This window comes from Sorex fumeus, unplaced genomic scaffold (genome assembly GCF_029834395.1).
Source record: "Sorex fumeus unplaced genomic scaffold, SorFum_2.1 ptg000054l, whole genome shotgun sequence".
Lineage (NCBI taxonomy): Eukaryota > Metazoa > Chordata > Mammalia > Eulipotyphla > Soricidae > Sorex > Sorex fumeus.
This window is the reverse complement of record NW_026606111.1, coordinates 44,173,703-44,182,208: the sequence shown is the minus strand read 5'-3', so window position 1 is coordinate 44,182,208 and position 8,506 is coordinate 44,173,703. Positions and strand designations below refer to the sequence as shown.

The 8,506-nt window shown below is 36.2% G+C and overlaps 1 pseudogene; it reads left to right on the top strand.

Annotated features, from left to right (window-relative positions):
- The first annotated feature begins 1,362 nt into the window (after positions 1 to 1,362).
- On the top strand, positions 1,363 to 1,461 carry LOC130033926 (uncharacterized; annotated as a pseudogene).
- Positions 1,462 to 8,506: the final 7,045 nt, after the last annotated feature.

Genomic DNA, 8,506 nt, shown 5'->3' with positions numbered 1-8,506 from the left:
GTTGCAGCTTGTGAAAGTGATTGTGGAAGGTTTCAGTTTGGCTTTGTATCTTCTTTCCTGAGGCCAGTATTACTACTGGCCTGCTGATGTAAGGAAACAATGTGGATGTAAAGAAACAATATATGGTTTGCTGCCTCAATGTTCTTTCTGTAACTCCTTTTGATGACATCACTGTAATGCCCCTTTTAGAGGTTCTATGATCTATATAAGGGGATCTTCCTGGATCTCAGTGCCAGCACGTGCTTGAGGATTCCTGAGGCCTCTATGACATACATCTCTTCCGTGTAATAACCTGCTGCTCCACGACCAACCAGCCTGACCCCCGTTTCCTTCCATCTCCTGACCATCGCCATCGACCTCCATGGAGTGGGGAAACGGCCTGACCGCCAGCCTTTTATTTTTTGTGTGTTTACACAGGTTCTGCTTCCACTTCCTTCATGCATGAGTCTCCTTCAAGATTGGGCAGAGTGGTCTTAAGCGTACCTATGGCTGGTTGCAGAGGTCTTCAGCTGTCGGGGTTCTACTCAGGGCAGTGAGGGAAATTCACCCCTCCCCGTCCAAGGGGCCCCGGTAAGGAAAGCCAGGTGCGGGGTCAGGAGCCTGTTGTTTTAGACATATTTGGAATTAATTTTAGATCGAAAAGTACTTATGTGCTTAGTAATAAATTACTATACACTTTTCAATCACCTCAGAGACCCCACTCTGCTTAGAGAACTAGATTTTTAAATACAGGGCTGTTTTGCCTGTGTGTCATGACTGAGAATCACTCTCAGTAGATATGAAACTCACTATACACAAAGATGCACACAGGCTACTTTGAGTCATCTGTGTTGTTAATGTGTGTTGGCCATTAAACTTCACTGAGACCCCTTAATCTGTCCTTTACAGGAGCCTCATGAGTCTCACCTTCCATTCAAGTTGTACTTGTAATAAGGTGGAATGAAATCATCAATATTCTCCTCACCTCTTCCTTCAGGAGAAAAATCCTACTTACATTCAAGGTGGTCAAATTGCAGACAACACCATCCACCTTTTCCTGGAGATGTACACGGGACTGAGGTGACAACAGCAAAAGGCTCTAGTTTAATGGTTTTAATGAAGGTTTCAGGGAAGGGCATTAAAGAAGACTCATATACCATCTTCCAAAAGAATTATTTTGTAAAACTGATGCCTTGGGTATGGTAAAAGATAATATGGTAAAAACCATATTTTTCTTTCTAGGACATTAAAGTTCTAAATCTAACTATTCAAGCTGCTTTGAAATACATTCCTTGATTTGGAATCACTGTCTGCCATAGGAGTGAGTAAGGACAGCACTCAAAGTAATAAGAAGAGAAAAATATGGAAAAATTAACTCATACTATGTTTTGTAACATATATACTAAAATTGAAATGATACAGAGATTAGCATGGTCCTTGCACAGAGATGACATGCAAAATTGTAAAGTGATCCATATTTTTGTTTCAAGAAGAATTAACAGGGCGACTTTAAGCTAAGAAAATCCACACAAGTACAAAAATTCTACATAAAGATAGCACAAATCCCCATCACAACAATCTCCTAAATGTCAGTGGACTAAATGTGTGCCAATTCAAAGGCACAGAAAGGGAAGATGAATTAGAAAACTGATCCCAACATTCTGCTGCCTGAAGAAACACTTCTGAACAATCAAAGCAACCATGGGCTCAAAGTCAAAGGCTGGAAAACAATTCTTCAAGAAAGAAAAGAACACCTCCACAAAGCTGGAGTGGACATACTAGTATCAGGCCATATGGACTTCAGGCTATAGGTTATAAGAGACAGTGAAGGTCATTTCTTCATGATCATGGGATCTGTACATCAGAAAGAACTCACCCTCCTCACTGTAGGTGCTCCTAATGACAGACCAGCAAAATACTTAAAAATAACTTCTAATAGACTTATAGAAAAACATTGATAGCAACACAATACTAGTAGGAGATTTCAACACTTCTTTGTCACTTCTCGATAGATCAAACAGACTGAAGCTCAGCAAGGAAATATTTTCTTTAAGGGAAGTAATGAACAACCGATGGCTTAGGGAAGAAATCAAAGAGGAAATAAAAATTTCCATAAACAAATGAGAATGAGGACACGAGCTACCAGAACTTGTGGGACACAGCAAAAGCAGTGTTAAGAGGAAAGAGTATAGCTCTACCAGAATTCATCAGGAAGAAAGAAAGGGCCTGCATGAATAAATTAGAGCTCAAGATTTGGGAAAATGACCAACAAAAGTAGTCCAAACTAGGCTGGAAGAAGGAAATAATAAAACTTGTACCAGATATCAATGAGCTAGAATCCCAAAATACAATCCAAAAGACCAATAAGAGCAAAAGCTGGTTCTTTGAGAAAATAAATAAGATCAATAAACCATGAGAAGCTTCTCAAAGAAACAAAGAGAAAGAACTCTAATAAGTCAAATCAGAAATGCAAAGGGGCATATCCTAATAGAAACTACAGAAATCCATAGGATCATCAGAGATTATATTGAGAATCTTTACAGCAGGAAATGAGAGAATCTTATATAAATGGATAAATTTTTGGATTCCAATTACCTCCCAAGTCTGAACCAAGAAGATTTGGAATACTTGAACCTATCACTTCCAAGGAAATTGAAATGATGATGAAAAGTATCCCCCCAAACAGAATTCCTGGCCCAGATGAATGGATTCAATAGTGAAATATTTCAAACCTTTAAAGAGGAAATACTGCCAACATTTTTCAAGATTTTCCAGGAAATTGAAGAATCATAAATACTCCCAAATAGTTTCTATGAGGCAAAGATCACCCTAATACTCAAATCAGACAGAGACACCACAAAAAAAGAAAATTACAAACTTATTTCCTTGATGAATACAGATACACAAATTCTCAAGAAAATACCAGCAAAGAGAATCCAGAAACTCAACAAAAGATCACACACTATGACCAAGTAGGTTTATTTTGGGGATGCAAGGATGGCTTAACATTCTCTAGTCAATCAACAGAATACACCATCTCAATAAAATAAAGATAAAAGTCATATAATCATATCAATATATGTAGATAAATCATTTGATGAGATCCAGCACCCATTCATGATGAAAAACTCTCAACAAAATGGGAGTTGAAAGTACTTTCCTCAATATAGTCAAAGCAAATTATCACAAACCCACAATAAGCATTATTCTCAACGGGGAAAAACTGAAGGCTTGGAGCAGAAATCAATGAACTAGAATTCCAAAATACAATCAGGCACAAAACAAGTTACCCACTCTCACCACTCCTATTCAACATAGTACTTGAAGTATTTGCCATATGATTTCGGTAAAAAAAAAAAAGATATCAAGGACATCCAGATAAAAAAGGAAGAACTCAAGCTTTTACTATTTGGAGATGACATGTTACTATACTTAGAAAATCCCAAAGAATCTACAAAAAAGCTCCTGGGAACAATAGATTTGTTTAGTAAAGTAGCATATTACAAAATCAATATCTGGTACGCCATGGCTTTCCCATATATTAATAATGAAAGAGAAAAAAGAGATAGAGAAAAACAATCCCATTCACAATAATACCTCAGAAAATCGAGTACATTAGAATCAACTAAAAATGTTAAGGATCTATACCAAAAAAAAAAAAACCTACAAAGCTCTACTTTACGAAATAAGAGAGTATATGAGGAAATGGAATCACATCCCATGCTCATGGATTGAGAGGTTTAACACTGTCAAAATGGCAATACACCCCAAAGCTCTATAAATATTTAATGCACATTCTATAAGGATACCCATAACATTTTTCAAATAAATAGATTAAACACTCTTGAAAGTCATACACAACAATAAACTCCCATGAAGAGCTAAAGCAATCTTTGGTAAAAAGAAGAAGGGAACACCTGCCCCAACTTCAAACCCAACTACAAAGTTGTAGTAATCAAAATACCATGATATTCAGATAAAGACAGGCCTCAGATCAATGGAATATAGTTAAATATCCTGACGCTGGCCCTCAGATTATTATTACCTAATCTTTCAAAAAGGCTCAAATACATCACAGGTAGCTTGCCAGGCTCTGCCGTGAGGGCTAGATACTCTCTAAGCCTGCCGGGCTCTCCAAGAGGGGCGGAGAAATCGAACTCGCATCGGACATGTTGGCTGCGTCCAAGGCAAACGACCTACTCGCTGTGCTATAGCTCCAGCCTATTAGATGTATTCGATATACCAAACACAGTAACAACAAGTCTTATGATAGAGACGTTACTGGGCCCGCTCAAGCAAATTGCAGCCAACATGGCTGACCCAAGTTCGATTCCTCTGCCCCTCTCGGAGAACCTGGCAAGCTACCGAGAGTATCTCAACCGCATGGCACAGTCTGGCAAGCTCCACATGATGTATTCCATATACCAAATACAGTAACAACAAAGTCTCCAATGGAGACGTTACTGGGCCGGCTCGAGCAAATCGACGAAGAATGGGAGGACCTTTAATTTTACATTACCTTCATAAAGGCTCAAGAAATATGAAGTTGAGCTAGGAACTCTCTTCAGCAACTGGTGCTGGGAAAATTGGACAGCAACATGCAAAAAAAATGAACTCAAACCTCTTTATAGTGCCAGGCACAAAGTCAGATCAAATGTATTAAAGACCTCAATATCATACCTGAATTCTTAAGATATATGGAGAAAAATGTGGGAAGATCCCTGCATGACATTAAAGCTAAGGGAAACTTCTAGAATGAAACACCAATGACCAAGGAAGGGGAAGTGAAGATAAACAAATGAGACTACATTAAACTAAGAAGTTTCTGTAACTCAGAAAAAATGGTGACCATGATAAAAGAGAGCCCACATAATGGGGAAAAATTATTTATGCAATACCCATACAATTAACCTCAAAATTCTGACTGCTGTATCATTAAGAACGCTAAATAGTTCCTGTGAATTTTATTCTTTTTCACATATATTTACTCTAAAATATTTTAGATTTCCTTTCAAACGACAGGTAAAAAGGTAAATTTATGAGTTTTTTTAAAAATTAAAAATACCCCTATACATAGCCAGGTGCGACCCAAAAAACAAAAAAGCAAGCAAGCAAGCAAGAAAGAAAGAAAGAAATTAAAAATTAAAAAATAATGCTGTTTGCAATGCTAAGGATCAATCCCAGATCATCATACAATGGAAGGCAAATGCTCTTTCACTGAGTTATATCCCTGTTCTTTAACATTTAATAAGTTCTTAATTGATGTCTCATTGCATTTTCTTTTTTAAAAAATGCTTTTCTAAATATTCCTGGTCGCCAATGTACCTCCTACATTTTGACCCTCGCTTCTCTTCTATATTTGACCTCTAAGACTCTGTTGTCACCTTATCCTTCCTATAGCCATGTTTTCCTTGGAAAAAGTTTCCAAGATCATGTCTGGCTTGCTTTAACTTGGCATAAAATGGAAACCTTATTTTCTGTATGCTCTCATGCTAGAGGTGATGATGTTTTCGACCCAGGTGAACTCTTTTCTGGGGAACTTTCTGGCTGTTTCTATTTGACTTCAAAATATCTAAAGGTAATTCATCATCTTTTTTTTTTTGCGTTTTTGGGTCACACCTGCCGATGCACAGGGGTTACTCCTGGTTCTGCACTCAGGAATTACACCTCACGGTGCTTGGGGGGACCATACAGGATGCTGGGAATCTAACCTGGGTAGGCCGTGTGCAAGGCAAATGCTCTACCTGCTGTACTATAGATCAAGCTCCGCCCCCCGCATCCCCATAATTCATCATCTTGAGTGTCTCAGATTTTTACCTTCGATTTAGAAACTTCATCTTTACATTGACACAGTAAATTGAAACCACAAAACCATTGAATGGCATGTTATAATGGTAGCAGCCATGAGCAAACATTGATAACCTATAAGTTGGCATGAACGAATTCTGTCTCAGAGGCTTCACTTCTGAGAATACCTGTCACTACCTCCTTTCTGTTACGTATCCCAGGATCAGAATCTACATCAGGCCATCAGTAGAAATTGTTCACCCGAAAGCTAGCCTTCCACTGGGATCAGAATCCATGATCCATCTAACTTGTAATTTTTCATTCATGATTTGTTGACCTTGTTTCAGTTGGAGGCATCCAGAGCATACACTCTGCTTTCCCGTTGTTTCCACAGGAAATCCAAATACCTAAGAATGTTATCATTTCTGACGCCACTGTGAAAGATATTTTTGGAATCCACCGTAAGATACTATCATTAATGTTATAATATTACTGTTCTCAATAGTCCGGATCTCCCCAAAGAACTCTCTACCCTCCTCACTCCAAGTGCAGACTCCAGTTTATCATGCTCCTGAACGTACTTCTAATAGTTTCACTCAGGTTATCCCCTAAAGTGCACAAGTTAATTTCATACCACTCCAAGTTCTTATTCCTAAACTACCAGAGTGGGATTGGTCCTCAAGCTTATGTTCTCCCTTGAAGAAATACCGTGCTTCCTTTCTCTATGTCTCTCTTTGCTTCCTTTGTTAAACGAGTATTCTCTCTTGAACATATATTCCATTCCACCCTACACCGGTTTAACAAGTTTCTAAGTGTTTTTCAGTAAAATCTATTTTGCTTCACTAAACTAAAAATTTTAAACCACCAGAGCATTGTTTAAACCAATATTTCTATCCTTTAAACCAAAAATTTTGAAAATGAAAGGGAGTAAATCAATGGAATACTACTCAGCTGTATGAAGTGAAATCTTATTATCTGTATAAAATTGGATCACATGAGGATATTATATTTAGTGACATAAACCAGGCAGAGAAAGATAGGCATCATACAAGTTCATGCATATGTGGTTTATGGAGAAAACAAATTAAAAGGATAAAATGAGACAGACAAACGACTAAAACATTATTTATATTCTATGATTTATAATTCAATTAATAATGGTTTCTCATACACATAATTCCAAAATGACACTCCTAATTCTCTCAAAAAATAAATCCTCCCTCTCCCCCAAACCCCCAGAATCCCTCCTTCCCAATCCCCTGACTCAATTGTGTGGATCAGTTCTCCCCTTACATTGGCCTTGAACCTTTGTTTCTACCTTGCTGTGTGTCTTTACATCCCACATATGAGAAAAATCTCTCTATATCTGTTCCTTTCCTTAAGGCTAACTTTACATGCATGATATCCTCTAGTTTCATCCAATGTTGAAAATTGCATAGTTTTGATCTTTTCAAAGCAATAAAAACAAACTTTAGAACCATGAGACTATTTAATTACCAGATGGAAAGGTGTAATCAAAGTGGAAAAACTGAACAATGGTGAATGACAGAGTAGGCCTTTCAGTAGTGAGTGTAATATGATACATGAACGTTGATTCTGCATAGTCCTAAAATTTATGAAATTCTAGTAATTCTATAATGTAATTTTAAATAATCAAAACAGTATTTAAATAACTTACATTTATCTATGATTTTGACATATATTTTGTGTCAAACTATCAGAAATAAAAATAATGTGAGATAGAGATATTGTGTATCACTATACTTTTAAACAAGAGAAGTGCTGAAAATTTCTTTGTCTTGATGAACTGTCATATAAATTGACTACTTGGGTTTTTCCCAAGAAATGTTTTTGGAAGGAAAACTTTATTGAAACTCTGTGACTTAAGTTGTTTTTCTAAAATGTAGTTACTAATAACTCTAAGAATAATAATGCATACATGAATATAATTTTTACATTTCATATGGTCTACATAGGAGGAAGTATAAAGAAAACATAATGAAAAATATGTATCACAGAACTGAAAAAGAAGTGTATAGATATAAATGAAATCTGGGATCTGTAGCAAGCAGCATAGTACAGTAATTTATTGAGAGCAGACCCAAGAGTAAGCCCTGAATAACAGTGGATGTGGTTTCAAACAAAACCAAATAAAACAGTCCAATAAGGTTATTAATAAATTGTTCCACATATACAATATGAAAAGTATATTCTATTTTAGAAAAATATGCTAGCCAAAAAATGGAATAAAAGGTGATTTTTGAGTGCACACTGTACCAGTCCATCAAACAGAAAAGATTTACCAGTAACTACATAACAAAAAGAAAATAGGAATAAACGTGATTGTATTTCATAGTCGAGAAATGTTTTAAATGAGTAAAATACAGAAAGAAACTTCGTAAGTACAAAAAAAATTATTCTCATCAATACCTTTAAATATTAACCAGCAAACAACACCTGTTAAAATAGCATAGGATTTCACTTTATCACACAAGAAACACAAAAGACCATTTAAAAAGTGATCATAAAATATTACAAATTTACTTTCAACACCTAGATTAGAATTATCTTTATCAGTCAGGAAAAAGTTCTTCTCAATGTTTAATAAATGAGCACCAAAATTCAATAAAATATCTTTAATGTAGGAAAACTCAGAATTCACAAATATGACAAAAATGTGTAATTAGACATGTGATACTTGATTTTTCTATGTCCTCTTAGGATCTAAAAACAGAAGTTG